Source organism: Chiloscyllium punctatum, chromosome 6 (assembly GCF_047496795.1).
Source record: "Chiloscyllium punctatum isolate Juve2018m chromosome 6, sChiPun1.3, whole genome shotgun sequence".
Taxonomy (NCBI): Eukaryota; Metazoa; Chordata; class Chondrichthyes; order Orectolobiformes; family Hemiscylliidae; genus Chiloscyllium; species Chiloscyllium punctatum.
In genome coordinates, this window is record NC_092744.1 from 94106121 (window position 1) to 94123599 (window position 17479).

Sequence of the window (17479 nt, forward strand, 5' to 3'; positions counted from 1 at the left end):
TCCATCGCTGCCCCCTCTGCACAACTCTACTTTGATTTAGTCCCTTCTCATTCTGTCACTTGTAATGGTTTGCTTGGCCCAAAATGGGCTTTGTTTGGAAATATTCTATTGGTTACACAAATGGTTGACTGCTGGTGATTATATGTCTAGATTAGAGTGGTGCTGGAAAAGCACAGCTGGTTAGGCAGGATCTGAGGAGCCGGAAAATCAACGTTTCAGCAAAAGTCCTTTTCCAGCATCCCTCTAATCTAGGCTCTTGTTTCCAGCATCTGCAGTCCTCACTTTTGCACTGCTGGTGATTATATGTTAACCAAAAGCAAAATGGCGTACTGATGATTTTGATGGTGGGTAGATTGCTGTGCTCACATTTCTGGGTCAGAGAAATGGGGAAAAAGAATGCTTCACAGCTAACAGAACGAGAACTGAAAAGCAGTTAAATCAAACCAAAGGTTCAGACAGGGAGGGAATATTTCCCTGGAGTTTGAGTAGCTGGAAAGTGATTGTGTCCAGGAATAGACAGGATTTTGTTTTACAAGGGTTGAAAGTTTTAAAACTGTTATATTCAGACAGTTTACGTTATTTTCTTTAATTTTATTTGCTGTGCAAAATAACTTTTACAACATTTTAAAACCAAAATTTACAAACCTTTTGTTAAAGATAAATGTTAAATAAAATCCATCAAACCATCCCTCACTGAAAACTGTTGTGGAAGTGCAATCTCCTGGAGAATCCCTGCGAACTCCTTCCTACCCGGGCTCTATGACGATATACAGACCTGGGGGATAGCAGCAGGAGGAGACCATTCAGCCTTTCAATCCTGCTCCACCATTCAATGGGAAACAGCTGACCATCCAGCTCAGTCTCCTCTTCCTGCTGTGTTCCAATCCCTTTTCATGACTTTACCTTGAAGAACTATATCTAAGTCCTCCTTTGGCTTCACTGCCTTTTGTTCCAGTGATGTTGCTGTGTTACTGTGTGGGTGTAGGCAGGGGTAATGTGATGGTGCTGCCTCCTGGAGGATGCGCTCAGCGTCCCTCATCATCCTGTAGTAACATCAACTGGGGTTCAGCAAGTAGAGACAGAAACCGTTTCCAGGATATGGGCATCACTGGCTCAGCCAGCATTTATTCCCCATCTCTAGTTACCCTTGAGAAGATGGTAGGGAGCTGCTGTCTTGTACAATTCACAGTCCATTTGGTGCAGAGAGATCGAAAATGCTGCGATGAGAGTGTTGCAGGATTTTGGCTGAGTGATTCTCTGTCTTTGCTTCTTCAAATGCTGGTTAACTTAATCATGATCTGCACATGACTTTGAGATTTCAGTCTGCAAATCTTCACCATCTAGCACCCTGTATAAAGGAATATGTACATGTTAGAAATTCAGAGCAGACAATTCTACTTTCTCTGGAATATCTTTTTCCCTTTCTTCCCTCAAAGCTGTAACGCTCCAGCCCACTTACTCTCTCCCACCATTCTAACTCTGCAACCCCCTAAGGTACACCCTCCACATTCTCATGGAGTAACTGATAAACAGATCCATGCCACGACTTTCCGTCCCTGGTTAGACTCTGCACCCTTTCTGAGTTCACTTCCTTTCCCTTCAGTTGCTGCAAGTCAATAATGTAACAGCAGAATGAAACAAAAGGAAACAGAAAGGGAGGTGGCAGATCCTGGACAGAAGAGGACCCTTCAATCTGGGAGAATGGGTCAGATCCTTCTTCGTTCCCCATTAGTTGATTCCGACCATTACAATGAATTGGGGATGGAGAGTGTTCCTACATGGGTGTAGTGATACTTTGACCCCCTCCCCCAACAGATCAATACTATGAGTAAATACGTTCCTCCTCCAGCCAATCACAGTGTGAAAAACTTTCCGCAAAGCATATTTACCCAAAGCACATGCTCCAAAACCCGCACACATTCTGTACATGTACAGTGCCGTGTTTCCCCACACACGTGTGGTCCCTGCCTCAGGGATTGTGGGAGTTGTAGTCCCCATGACGCCATTGGAGCCCTGTCTCTGGAAAGTCAACGAAAAGTGTAGACTGGAGGGTGTTGTGTATCTGATCCCTATTCAGACACACATAACATTTGGATTGTCAATGGGTTTTATTGAAACATCTGCTTCCACAACCTGATTTTCTGATGTAAGGAATATAGATTCAGCCAACTGGGGTGTGGCGAGGATAATAGGAGCAGGAGATTTTAAGCAGAGGTGACTCAATGGTTAGCATTGCTGACTCACAGCGTCAGAGACCTGGATTTGGTTCCAGCCTTAGGCTGTGTGGAGTTTACACGTTCTCCCTGCGTCACTGCGGGTTTCCTCTGGGTGCTCCAGTTTCATCCCACAGTCCAAAGATGTGCAGGTGAAGTGGATTGGCTATGCGAAATTCCCAGTGTCCATGCTTGTGCAGGTTAAGCCATTAACCATGGGAAATACAGGGAATGGGTGAGTCTGAATGGGATGCTCATGATAGGGTTGGTGTGGACTCCATGGACGATTACCCTGTTTCTGCACAGTAGGGATCCTATTCCATTCTCATGAAGAAGAATGTACCTGTCTCAATGTGCTGTGTATCTGTGGAATTCCCTATTCAAAATGCAGTAGATGCTAGGACAATGAGCAAATTTACTGAAGAAATACAGATGTTGAATTTGCAATGAATTGAAGGGTAAGAGAGAGCAGGCAGGAAAATCCAGCTGAGACCGAGGTGAGCTCAATCAGCATGGTATTAAATGGTGGAGCTGCATTCTCTCTCCTGTGCCCAGTGATTATCTTCTTGCGGTACTAACTGAAAAGCTGAATCCAAAACTCACCACCTTCACCAAAGGAGATTTTTGGAAAAAGCAGGATAGTCAGGTGGATTAGCGTTTCAAACTTCGAAAGTAAGGAAGCATGTGGGAGAAAATGATTTTTCAATTTTAAACTGAGGTGAGTTAGACAGGTTATAGTCCAACTGATTTAATTGGATCATGATGAAGGAGCAACGCTCCGAAATCCAGTGTGCTTCCAATTAAACCTGAGGGACTATAACCTGGTGTTGTGTGATTTTTAACTTTGTACATCCCAGTCCAACACTGGCATCTCCAGATCATGTAAACTGAGGGGAGACAGTGATTTATGGTTTTAGACTGTGTAGTACATTCACACCGTCCAGAATACTCTGTTTTGAATATCTATCCTGTACTTTATTCCAAAGCCAAGGTCTCTGACAATGAAAACCAAAACACCCAGGTAACATCACCTCACCTCGTAATCTGATAAAAGACTTGTCATTAATCTGGTTGAATTTAGAATACAGTTGGAAAGCGGGAAGATTAAATCCAATCCCAAGATCCTGTGTTTAAACAAAGGAGACTACAATAGGATGAGGCAGGAGTTGGCTAATGTAGACTGGAAACAAAGAGTTTAGGGTGGGACAGTTGACAGACAGTGGAGGAATATCAAAGAATCTTTCAAACTGCTCAGCAAAAGTATATATCAGTGAAAAGGAAGGACTATAGGAAATGGAATAATCTGCCGTGGGTGGCTCAGGAAATAAGGGAGTCTATCAAACTAAAATAGAAAGCATTCAAATTGGCAAAGACCAAGAAGAAACTAGGAGATTTGAAAAACTTTAAAGATCAACAGAAAGCTGGATGGGATTTGGGGAGAAAAGTGATGAGTAACTATCCCCAGGGCTGGAATAGCAGTTTACACTGCTAGAGGGGAACCTATTATTTGGGGAACATATGGCCTCTGTAATTGTTGAAGCACTTAACTGTTACCATAGAGATAATCCTGATCAAGTTAAAAATCACAGCACACTCCAAAAGCTTGTACTGCCAAATAAACCTGTTGGACTATAACCTGGTGATGTGTGGTTTTTAACTTTGCCCACCCCACTCCAACACCAGTTCTTCCACATCAGAATCCTGATAGACAGCCCCACGGAAACTGAAGTGCCTGTCAGATACCTGACTGAGCCACAGGGCCGTGAGGGAGGGGTATGTGGTTTAACCACAAAATGCTGAGCTGAACTCGACTTTTTTAACTGCCATTGCCATGGAGATAATATTGAGAGACAGCGTCCATTCAAAACACAAACCACAAAGGGAGAAGAATGGGAGCGGCACATCGGACAGGCGGGGAGTTACCTGATGCTGCCTGGAGGTGTTCTGCATGAACACTATCCAGGTAACTGCCATGTCTCATCAATAAAGACTCAAAGAAGACCTCTCAGTTCTGTGCCCAGTTATTCCTATCCAGCAGAGTTCAGGAATATGAGTACACAGCAGTCAGTCTTCACAGTGGAGGATACGAAGAACATGCCAGTAATTGATAAGGAGACTGAGGAAGGTGAAGACCAAGGAACAACCATTATCACGAAAGTGTTAGAGCTGGGTAAGCTAATGGAGCTAAAGGTAGACAAGTCTCTTTGCCCTGATGGAATACATCCCAGGGTACTACCAGAGGTGGCGGGAGAAATAGTAAATATATTTGGAGTCAGAGTCCTACAGCAGAGACAGGCCCTTTGGCCCAAACTGGCCCATGCCAGCCAATATGTCCATCCACGCGAACCCATTTCCCTGCACTTGGCCCATCTGCATCTGACCCTTTGCTATCCATGTATTTGTCCAAATGCCTTTTACATGTTGTTAATGTACCCACCTCAACCACTTCCACTGGCAGCTCAGTCCATATACATACCACCTTCTATGTAAAACAGTTGCCCCTCAGGTTCCCTTTCATAATTTCACCTCTCACCTTAAACTGATGCCCTCTACTCCTTGATTTCCTGGGAAAAAGACTGAGTGCATTCACCTTACCCAAGCCTGTCACGATATTATACACTGACAGAAATAGATCTCCCCTCTGTTTCCTCTGCTCTAAACAAAAAAAAAATCCTCGCTTGTCCAACCTCTCCCTCTAACTCAGACCCCTGAGCCCATTTCTTCTGCACCTTTTCCAGTTTAATAACTGAAACCTACACTGCAATCATCACATTTCCAGTGTCTCCCCACGGCGCTGGAACAGACGTGATATCGCCAACGGATTACAAGCCATGATCGATAATTAACCCCTTTACAACAATCCCGTTTTCATTGTATTTTCCATGGTGCTGGTATCCTTCTGTCTTTCTGGTTGCATGATGAATTAAAAACTTGTCCTCATACAAAACAAATCTGTAACTTAATTATTCATGGGAAATGTGACATGTATCTTCAGACTTTTAAAAACAAATGAAATCTCTCTCCACATTCACCACGCTGACATGGACTTGGCTGTGTCTCAGTAATTTTTCCAGTCACATTGACACTTGAAATATCCGCCCACGGACAGAATACACACCTTTCTTTCCACATGAAAAGGCCAATGATATTCAGATCGGCACGGATTAAGTAACTGTCAAAACTGAACATGAAGTTCAATCTGAATTTCTCATTCACAAATCTGCCCTTTCAGTACCCTACAACAGAGAAAACAAGTCACCACCATTAACACAGGATGGAAATTCATAAGACAATTATAGTATTAAATTGTAGTTTCTTTGTTCCCCCAAAGCTTTAATTCTCAGTCTCACAATTTCTCCCTTCTGTGAACTGAAATCCAAACCAATCTCCTCACTCCTTTCCTCCACACCCAGTTCTAATGCTCTCTCCTCTCGTTGAATTCAGCTTCTTAGCTCCTGCCTGCAGACTAAGGACCAAAACAAAGGTGTGGCACGATGGCACTGCTGCCCCACAGCGTCCGTGTGGAATTTGCATGTTCTCTCCGTGTCTGCGTGGGTTTTCTCCGGGTGCGCCGGTTTTCTCCCACAATCCAAAGATGCATCGGTCAGGTGAATCGGCTAGGCTAAATTGCCCATAGTGTTATGTGCATTAGTTAGAGGGAAATGGGTCTGGGTGGGCTACACTTCCAAGGGTCGGTGTGGACTGGCTGGGCCGAAGGGCATGTTTCCACACTGCAGGAAATCAAATCTAATCAAATCAATGAATCTGACTCGGAGTCTCCTGGGTGTTGGTGAATCCTCCCCCCACCTCCCAAGGTTTCCTAGTCAGACCAACATTGATTTTTTTTTCCAATCTGGAACTTTTTATTTATTTCCTCCACACCAACCCTCTGATAAGAACCATCCTGCACACACTGGACAAATCACATCTGGTTGAACTAAAATGAACCAAATTAGAACTTTAATTGCAGGCCTACCTTTGTTCCTTTCCATAACATTCCTGAATCTTCACCTGAGTTCTGATAACTTTCTGCAAAATGCTCCCCCACTGATATGCCGACCACTTGTCACGATACCAGGGCAGGGACCAGTCCCCTGGGTCCTGTTCTCAGAGGGAGGAAGGGAGGGAGCAGCCAATGACAGATTAATCCCACACATCCACAGCCTCCCTCACTGGCACTGACCCATACTGCACATACGCCAACAATTGGCCAGCACTGCGCCCGTGCACAGGTCTCCCCTCCTACAGAGCATGCTCGAGATCACACAGGTGCCTGGGTGATTGACAGCAGCTGTGCCCAATAGAGTGGAGGGGGCGGGGCTGCAGGACTGGGACAATGGGATTGTAAACAATGAATGAATGTGGAGGACACTTGGGGTTGGACAGGTCAGTGAGGGACAGGAGCAATGCAGCAGCAGGAGGGAATACTGGACAAACTGAGCAATGGGAGAGTCTGACAGGAGAGAAACGACAGGATGGTTCTGTTTGGAGACTCAGGCAGGGACAGCTGGGAGACAGTATGGCCTGGTGGCTTGGGCATGTTTTCCAATCAGCCTCTTCAAAGCCACTGTTACCAAACTCTGAACCCGATTCTCTTGGTCCAGAGGTAAGGACACTACCACCATTTCTTGGTGGGCTAGTGGAAAGAAGGGAAGATTTTCTCAATCTCACTCACATGGAAACTCCATGAGCTCCTCCCACTTACTGTCTACGGTGGGAATGGAGGAGACAGAGCAGGTGGGAGGGGGTTAGGGATATAGGGACTGCCTTTCAAAAGGAACTCATCTGTGTTGGTGTTATTAACAAGACTCAGTACACAGTCACCAACACAAAGCTGGTGTATGTGAAATTTATCCAGAATATTAACACCCATAACTGGGTGACGCAGACCCCAATGTACAGAGTTAAGTCCGGGATATTAATAACGGCTTTGTGTGTGAGAAATCACGTCTCATGAACTTGATTCAATTTTTTTGAAGTAACAACAAAGAGGATTGATGACGGCAAAGCGGTAGAAATGATCTACATGGACTTCAGTAAGGCATTCAACAAGGTTCCCCATGGGAGACTGGTTAGCAAAGTTAGATCTCATGGAATACAGAGACAACTAGCCATTTGGATACAAAACTTGTTCAAAGGGAGAAGACAGAGGGTGGTGGTGGAAGGTTGCTTTTCAGATTGGAGACCTGTGACCAGTGGGATGTCACAATGTATCGGTGCTGGATCCAGAAATGTTCATAATTTATATAAATGATTTGGATGTGAATATAGGAAGTAATGTTCGTAAGATGATACCAAAATTGGAGGTGTAGTGGACAGTGAAGAGGATTACCTCAGATTATAACGGGATCTTGATCAGATGGTTGAATGTGCTGAGGACTGGCAGATGGAGTTTAATTTAGATAAATGTGCGGTGCTGCATTTTGGAAAAGCAAATATTAGCAGGGTGAATACACTTAACGATAAGGTCCTCGGGAGTGCTGCTGAGAAAGAGACTTTGGAGTGCAGGTTCATAGCTCCTTGAAATGCAGAATCACAGGTAGATAGGATAGTTAAGAAGGTGTTTAGTATATTTTCCTTTATTGGTCAGAGCACTGAGTATAGGAGGTGGGAAGTCATATTGCGGCTGTACAGGGCCTTGGTTAGGTCATGCTTGGAATATTGCATGCAATTCTGATTCTCTTTCCTATCAAAACAATATTGTGAAACTTGAAAGGGGTCAGCAAAGTATTACAAACATGTTGCTAGTGTTGGAGGATTTGAACCAAAGGGAGCGGATGAATACACTGTTTTCCCTGGAGCGTCAGATGCTGATGGGTGAACTTATAGAGGTTTATCAAATCAGTAGGGGCATGGATAGGGAAAATACACAAGATCTTTTCCCTGCGGTGGGGAGGAGGCATGATGGGGGATGGGAGACAGAGGGGAGACACCGAGAGGGGGAGGGTGACCGTTATTTTGTAGATTACAACACAACCCTGTTCCTGTTCTCTCCCTATCCCCTTCAATCCCTCTGAAGGGCTCAGAACAAGTGTACAGTCCCTGGAAAGTAGAGCTTCAGGGTGATCAAGTGCTGAAGGTCAGCTACCTGACCTGCTGTGCTTTTCCAGCGCCACACTTTAACACAAGCTGGAAGAACAACACCTCATTTTCTACTTGGACATCCTGCACACCTCTATCAAATTCAATAATTTTAGGCCCTGAACTCTCCAATGTCCTAGCGCCCTAGCCTCTTAACCCACACACCAGTCCTTGTTATCATAGAGCATGCCATTACACACTACCTATGGTTAGCCACTAACAGTCCTCATAAACAGCTTATTTACCCTCCCCCAGCCAGTTCGTTATCCACTCCGTTGTCCAACTGCTCCCATCTCTTTCTTGGGACTCCATCCCCACCTATCATGTACTCCTTCACCCCTACCTTCTGCATAAAAAACGACATTTCTTTTCAGTCACATCGGCTCTGAGGAAGGCTCAGCAAATCCAAAATGTTAATTCTGATTTCTCTTCACAGATGCTGCCAGACCTGCTGAGCTTTTCCAGTACCTTTTGGTTATTGTGAGATTTACAGCATCCGCAGCTCTTTTGGTTCTAATTTACCAGGAATTTCTAATTCAGGTCTAGCCGCCTAAAACCGTGTGTTTATCAACACTCCCAGTCCATACAAACTCAATTTCTCTCCCAAACTCTGCTGTCTCTCTCATTCCCTTCACACTCACGGAGTACACCCGCACCATAGTGACAGTGCACCTGCACAGTTTATGGTCACATGTTGGCCCACTGGACCCACCCCTCATTCACTCCCATTGTCTGGAGGATCACATCAACTCTCCTATTGGTCTGAAGCTGCCATCAATCACACGGGCCCCATTGTGACACGAGTTGTGCGCTCCTCCCAGGAGTATTGGAGGTTGAAGGGTGACCTTATAGAGGTTTATCAAATCATGAGGGGCATGGATAGGATAAATAGACAAGGTCCTTGCCCTGGGGTGGGGGTGTCCAGAACTAGAGGGCATAGGTTCAATGTGCGAGGGGAAATATATAAAAGGGATCAGAGGGTCAACTTTTTTCACAGCAGGTGGTGCGTGTATGGAATCTTCTGTCAGGGGAAGTGGTGGAAGTTGGTAAAACTAGACCATTTGGCATCTGGATGGGTGTATGTATTGGAAGGGTGGAGTGGGATGTGTGCCAAGTGTTGGCAAATGGGACGAGATTAAGTTAGGATATCTGGTCAGCATGGACTAGTTTGACCAAAAGAGCTGTTTTCATGCTGTATATCTCTATGGCTCTGCACTGGCATGAGCTTCAACATTCAGTGAAAGGGGGCAGTATCACAGAGTAGAGGGACTGGGGGCTATTCAGCCCATTGGGGCTGTACACTCTCTCTCTGGAGATGGTGCCAGTCTGTCCCAACTCACCTCCCATTTGCCTGTAAGAAATCTGCTCCTAGTTGAAATCACTGCTTAACTTTGAGTTCCAAGGAGAATTATCCGACCTTCTGCTAACTCTCCACATAGAGAAACGTATCTTATTTTAATGTTTCAGTGTTATCGAGATGTACAGCACAGAAACCAACCGTTTGGTCCAACTTGTCCATGCCGATCAGATATTCTAAATTAATCTCGTCCCATTTGACAACACTTGGCCCATAACCTTCTAAACCTTTCCTAATCACTTACCCAATCAGATGCCTTTTAAATGTTGCAATTGTTCCAGCCACCACACTTTCTCTGGCAGCTCATTCCATACACATAGCACATTCAGCTTGAAAACAATGCCCCTCAGATCCCTTATAAATTGTTTTCCTCACTCCTTAAGCCTGTGCCCCATAGATTTGGACACACCTAACCTGTGAATAAGATCCTGGTTGTTCACCCTATCCATGTCCCTCACAATTGTATCAACCACTGAGGTCATCGGTCAGCATCCGATGCTCCAGGGAAAACAGCCCCAGCCTATTCAGCCCATCCCTATATAGCTGAAACCCTCAACCCTAGTAACATCTTTGCACATCTTTTCTGAACCCTTTCAAGTTTCACAATATCATTCCGATAGCGGGGAAACCAGGACTGAAAGCAAAATTTCAGAAGTGGCTGAATCAATGTGCTGAACAGCCACAAAATGCCGTCACAACTCGTGTACTCAATCCACTAACCAGTAAAGGCAAGGATACTAAACGCCTTCTTCACTACCCTGCCTATCTATGACTCCACTTTCAAGGACCTATGAACCTGCACTCCAAGATCTTTGTTCAGCAACGCTCCTCAGGACCTTTCCATTAAGTGTATTAGTCCTGCCCTGATTTGATTTTCCAAAATGGAGCACCTCACATTTTTCTGAATTAAACTCCATCTGCCACTCCTTAGCCCATTTGTTTGAAGTCCCATTGTAATCTGAGGTAACCTTCTTCCCTGTCCACTGCACCTCCAATTTTGGTATCTATGTAAAGTCACTGACCATACCTCCTATATTCACATAGAAAACATTTACATAAATGAAGAAAAGCAGTGGACCCAGAAACGATCCTTACAGCATATTGCTCATAGAACATAGAACATTAAAACACAGTACAGGCTCTTCGGCCCTCAATGTCGCGCCGACCTGTCATACCAATCTGAAGCCCATTTAACCAACACTATTCCATGTACGTCCATTTGCTTGTCCAATAACGACTTAAATGTACTTAAAGTTGGTGAATCTACTACCGTTGCAGGCAAAGCATTCCATACACGGACTACTCTCTGAGTAAAGAAATTACCTCTGACATCTGTCCTATATCTATCACCCCTCAATTTAAAGCTATGCCTCCTCGTGCTCACCGTCACCATTCTTGGAAAAAGGCTCTCCCTGTCCACCCTATCTAACCATCTGATTATCTTGTATGTCTCTATTAAGTAACGTATCAACCTTCTTCTCTAACAAAAACAGCCTCAAGTCCCTCAGCCTTTCCTTGTAAGACCTTCCCACCATACCAGGCAACATCGTAGTAAATCTCCTCTGCACCCTTTCAAAGCTTCCACATCCTCCTTATAATGTGGGGAACAGAACTGTACACAATACTCCAAGTGCAGCCTCACTAGAGTTTTGTACAGCTGTAGCATAACATCATGGTTCCGGATTTCGATCCCCCTGTTAATAAAAGCTAAAACCCTGTATGCGTTCGAAACAACCCCGTCAACCTGGTGGCAACTTTCAAGGAAATGTGTACCTGGACACTGAGATCTCTCTGCTCATCTACACTACCAAGAAGCATACCATTAGCCCAGTACTTTGCATTCCAGTTACTCTGACCAAAGTGAATTACCTCACACTTGTCCGCATTAAACTCCATTTGCCACCTCTCAGCCCAGTTCTGCAGCTTATCTAAGTCTCTCTGTAACGTACAACATCCTTCGTCACTATCCACAACTCCACCAACCTTCGTGTTGTCTGCAAATTTACTAATCCACCCTTCTACGCCCTCATCCAGGTAGTTTATGAAAATGACGAACAACAGTGGACCCAACGCCGACCCTTGCGGTACACTACTGGTAACTGGACTCCAGGATGAACGTTTCCCATCAATCACCACTGTCTGCTTTCAGCAAGCCAATTACTGATCCAAACTGCTTTATCTCCCACAATCCCATCCTTCCGCATTTTGTACAATAGTCTACTGTGGGGAACCTTATCGAACGCGTTGCTGAAATCCATATACACCACATCAACCGGTTTACTCTCATCTATCTGTTTGGTCACCTTCTCAAAGAACTCAATAAGGTTTGTGAGGCACGACCTACCCTTCACAAAACCGTGCTGACTATCCCTAATCAAATTATTCTTTTCTGGATCATATCTCTTATAACCTTTTCCAACACTTTACCAACAACTGAAGTAAGGCTCACTGGTCTATAATTACCAGGGTTGTCTCTACTCCCCTTCTTGAACAGGGGAACCACATGTGCTATCCTCCAGTCTTCTGGCACTATTCCTGTAGACAATGATGATTTAAAGATCAATGCCAAGGCTCGGCAATCTCTTCCTTGGCTTCCCAGAGGATCCTGGGATAAGTTCACTGGGCCAAATGGGTTTTATCTATTTTCACACTCTGCAAGATTTCTAATACCTCTTCCTCATGAGCCTTAATCCCACCTAGTCAAGTAGCCTGTATCTCAGTAATCTCAACAACATTGTCATTTTCTAAAGGGAATACTGTTGAAAAATATTCATTTAGTGCTTCCCCTATCTCCTCTGACTCTACACACAACTCCCCACTACTATCCTTGATTGGCCCTAATCTTATTCGTCATTCTTTTATTCCTTAAATACCTATAGAAAGCCTTAGGGTTTACCCTGTTTCTATCCGCCAACAATTTCTCATGTGTCCTCCTGGCACTTCTGAGCTCTTTCTTTAGGACTTTGCTGGCTATTTTGTCACCCTCAAGCGCCCTAACAGACGCTTCACATCTCATCCTAACATAAGCCGCCTTCTTCCTTTTGAAGAGAGATTCCATTTCCTTTGTAAACCACAGCTCCCGCACTCTACAGCTTCCGCCCTGCCTGACAGGTATATACTTATCTCGGACAAATAGGAGCTTTTCCTTGATCTTTGAGGGTCCCTATTCTCTGCCTGGTTACTCGTTTATCCTTAGTGTATTTCTGGAATCTCTGGAATCTCTGGGAACCTATTTCCCAAAGCTCTGTCATGTCCCGTTTTTGCTCTCCTGGTTTCCCTCGAGGAGACCCCGACTGCCCCTATACTCCTCCAGGAATTCACACAAACCCAGCTGTCTGCACCTGCCGTATCCCTCCTTCATTTTCTTGATGAGACTCTCAATTTCTCTCGACAGGCAGCATTCCCTACACTACCTATTAAGGCCTTAACAGGAACATACTGTCTGTGTACTCTCGTTGTTGCAGGCCTATGGACGCAATGGCAGATGAGGACAAAGAAGCAATCATTCTCAGTAAAGAGGTGGTGTTGGGAAAGATAACAGCCTAAAGGTAGATGGGTCTCCTGGCCGTGATGGAATGCATCCCAGGGGACGTTAACAGATGGCAGTGGGTAAATAGCAAATGCACTCGTGATAATTCACTAAAATTTGCTGGACTCTGGGACAGATCTGACAGATTGGCAAGCTACAAATGTGATGCGAATATTTTAAAACGGACCTGTTAGCATAACTTCTTTGGTGGGGAAAATGCCCGATCTCTTAAGGAAGAAATAGTGAGCTATGTGGATAGAAATTATCTCATTGAGCAGACACAGCATCGATTCATGAAAGGTAGACTTCACTAAGATGAGTGGTAGAGCAATGTGTGCCGAGGCCACTGTAAGTCTGCACAGGGATACAGATAGGCTATGTGAGTGGGTAAGGATCTGGCAGATGAAGGACAAGATTGGGAAACGTGAAGTCATCCATTTTGGTCAGACTAACAGCAAACTGATGATGAAATGGTGAAAACTTGCAGCATGCTGCTGTGCAGAGGGAGCTGGGTGTCCTTATGCACGAATCACAGCAAGTTGGTTTGCAGGTACAGCAGGTAATTAAGACAGTGAAGGGAATATTGTCCTTCATTGCTAGAGGGATGGTTATGCTGCAGCTGTACAGGGTGCTGGGGAGGCTACACCTGGAGTACTGTGTACAGGTTTGGTCCCCTTACATTAGCAAGGATGTACTGACACAGTAGGGAGTGTAGAGGATGGTCACTAGTTTCAGTCAGGATTTCAGAGGGTTGGCGTATGCAGAGAGATTGAGGAAACTGGTAGTATGCTCATTGGAATTTCGAAATATGGGAGGTTGGATGGGAAAAAAAATAAAATTATGAACGGAGTAGATAAGATAGAAGCAGGGAGGTGATTTCCGCTAGGGGTGGCTTAAACTAGGGAGCAGAGCATCAAAATAAGGGGGTATCAGATTTAGGACTGAGTTCAGGATGGACTTCTTCAGCTAAATCTGTGAATCTGTGGAATTTGCTGCTGAGTGCAGCAGTTTAGGTTATCGACTTGACTATCGTTAGGTCAAAAGGTAGATTTGTGAACAGGAAAGGAATTAAGGGTTATGGTGAGAGAACAGGAAAGTGGAGCAGAGGTCATGAAAAGATCAGCCCTGATCTTATTAAATGGAAGAGCAGGCTTGAGGGGCCATGTAGCCTACTCCTGCTCCTCTTTCTTATGTTCTTATGTTCCCACTTTCCAGCCTGGGAATAGCAAAAGAATACCTTGTACTGTCTTGTACTGTCAAAATTCGCCTTTGTCTAATTTAGAACACCATTTAGATCTGGTCTATTATTTTCTGTAACTATTTTAAAACTAGTAGAATTATCAAAGAACCCTGACAGCGTGGAAGTAGGCCATTCAGCTCATCACAACCACACGGACCCTCAGAGACTCCTACCTTACCACTGCATTTCCCATGGCTAATCCACCTAGCGTGCACATCCCTGAACAATATGGGCAATTCAGCCTGGAATATCCACACAACCTGCATATCTTTAGATAATGGGAGGAAACCAGAGCAAACAGACGAAACCCACGCAGATAATAACAACAAGGTGATGATCCCTTTCTTATTTCCCAGTTCCACCAAAATAACTTCACTGGACGTACTCCCAGGAATATCCTCCCTCAGCACAACTGTAATGCTACCCCTAAACAAAAAGGCCACTCCGCCTCCTCTCATGTCCCCCTTTCTATCCTTCCTCTTGCATCGATACCCTGGAACATTACGCTGCCGGTCCTACCCATCTCTGAGTAACGTTTCTGTAATACTCATGATATCCCAGTGCCACATTCAAAACCATACCCTGAGCCCATCTGCTTTCCCTGTCCGGCCTCTTGCATTGAAGTAAATGCAGTGTAACTTGTCAGTTCTACCTGGTTCTGTGCCTTGCCCTTGCCGGCCTTGACTGTCTGACTTCTGAACTGTACCAGCCTCAGACTTACCTCTTTTCTCACCATCTCTTTGGGTTTACCCTCACTGGATTAATGCCACCTGAGTAACACTAGCAAATCTCCCTGCCTGGATATTAGACACTTTCCAATTCAGGTACAATCCATCCTTCTTATGCAGGTCAACTCTACTCCAGAGGAGCTTACAATGATCAAAAGATGTGAATCCTTCTGCCCTACACCAGCTCCTTAGCCAATCATTCATCTCCTCCATCCTGCTATTCCTACTCTCACTAGCATGTAGCACCTGGAGTAATGCAGATATTATGGTCGAGGACCTACTTTTTTATATTCCAGGCTAATTTGCTATATTCTCTCATCAGGACTTCATCTTTTCCCCTTCCTATGTCATTGGTACCAATGTACAATGACCTCTCACTGGTCATTCTTCCCTTTGAGAATATTCTGCTACCTGTCCGAAACATCCTTGATCCTGGCACCAGGGAGGTACCACCCCATTCTGATGTCTGTCAGCTGCAGAAACAGCAGTCTGTGCCCAACTACAGAGTCCCTTATCATCCTTGAGCGTTTGGAATCTGATATACCTCTCATTATAGTAGAGCCAGTCTCAGTAGCAGTAACTTGGCTGTCAGTGCAAAATTCCCCTGAGAGTCTATGACCACCTACATTATCCATAATAGTATACTTGTTTCAGATGGGGATAGCCACAGGAGACTCCTGCTCTACCTATCTCCCTCTCCTAACTTTCCGAGAGGTAACCCATCTACCTGACTGTATCGGCAGTTTTTCGGCCTGAAACTGCCACCTATCACACACCCTGACTCTTGTAAATTCTTCATTACCATTAAGCACCGCTCCATCTGATCCATGTGATCCAAGAGGATTTGCATCACTTCCTGCAGGCAATCCTCAGGATCATTCAAACTCCCCCTACTCTCCTCCAGGAAGTGCACATCTATGTACGAATGGCCATCTCTGCACCTTAATCTGTAGACCCAGAAAAAGGCAGAGTCTTACAGCTTTACAAAAGACTACTCTCGAATACATTAGTACCTGTATTTTACATTTAAAACATTCAACCAAAAGATCATAACAGAGGCACTTAAACTAGTAAACACTCACCCTACTGAATGTTGCAGATTTTAAAAAGTAAAACAGAGTAAGATTTACCTTTTAACAGACTGAAACCCACTGAGCTGATCCCCAGCTGTGAGTCACAGACATACAGCACGGAAACAGACCCTTCAGTCAAACTCGTCCATACCGACCAGATATCCGAACCTAATCTCGTCCCATTTGCCAGCACTTGGTCAATATCCCTCTAAACCCTTCCTATTCATATACCCATCCAGATGCCTAATAAATGTTGCAATTGTACCAGCCTTCACAACTCCCTCTGGCAGCTCATTCCATAAACACAACACCGTCGCATGAAAACGTTGCCCCTTAGGTCCCTTTTATATCTTTTCCCTCATGCTAAATCTATACCCTCTAGTTCTAGACTCCCTCACTCCAGTGAAAATACCTTGTCTATCTATCTGATCCATGCTCATGGTTTTATAAACCTCTGAGATCACTCCTCAGCCTCTGACGCTCCAGGGAAAACAGCCCCAGCCTGTACAGCCTCTCCCTATATCTCAAATTCTCCAACCCTAGCAACATCCTTATAAATCTTTTGTGAACCTTTCAAGTTACACAACATCTTTGTGATAGGTGGAGAACAGAATTGCGCACAATATTGCAAGAGTGGCCAAACCAATGTCCTGAATAGCCGCAACATGACCTCCCAACTCTCTTACTCAATACTCTGACCAATAAAGGAAATCATACCAAACACCTTCACTATCCTATCTACCTGCGCCTCTACTTTCAAGGAGCTATGAACCTGCACAACAAGGTCTCTTTGTTCAGCAACACTCCCCAGTACCTAACCATGATGTGTATCAGTCCTGCTAAGCTTTGCTTTTCCAAAATGCAGCACCTTGCACTTATCTGAATTGAACTCCATCTGCCACTCCTCAGCCCATTTGCCTATTTGATCAAAATCCCATTGAAATCTGAGGTAACCTTCTTCACTGTCCTCTACACCTCCAATTTTGGTGCCATCTACAAACCTACGAACTATACCTCCCGTGTTCACATCCAATTCATTTATATAAATGATGAGGGGTAGTGGACCCAGCACCGATCCTTGTGGCACTCCACTAGTCACAGGCCTCCAGTCTGAAAAATAATCATCCATCACCACCACCCTCTGTCTTCTGCCTTTGAGCCAGTTCTATATCCAAATAGCTACTTCCGTGAGATCTAACCTTGCTAACCAGGCTCCCATGGGGAACCTTGTCGAACACCTTACTGAAGTCCATATAGA

At 44.7% G+C, this 17479-nt stretch overlaps 1 long non-coding RNA gene across 4 annotated transcripts in view; it reads right to left on the bottom strand.

The window, feature by feature from the left end:
* Window positions 1–570: 570 nt before the first annotated feature.
* Window positions 571–17479, bottom strand: part of LOC140479195 (uncharacterized) — a 32282-nt gene continuing 15373 nt past the window's right edge. For all 4 annotated transcript variants that reach the window (XR_011960965.1, XR_011960966.1, XR_011960964.1 and 1 more), the window contains 2 exons: window positions 5332–5449; window positions 571–1348 (listed from right to left, as the gene is read on the bottom strand). This is a non-coding gene — a long non-coding RNA (uncharacterized lncRNA). The remainder of the gene's footprint in view (window positions 1349–5331; window positions 5450–17479) is intronic.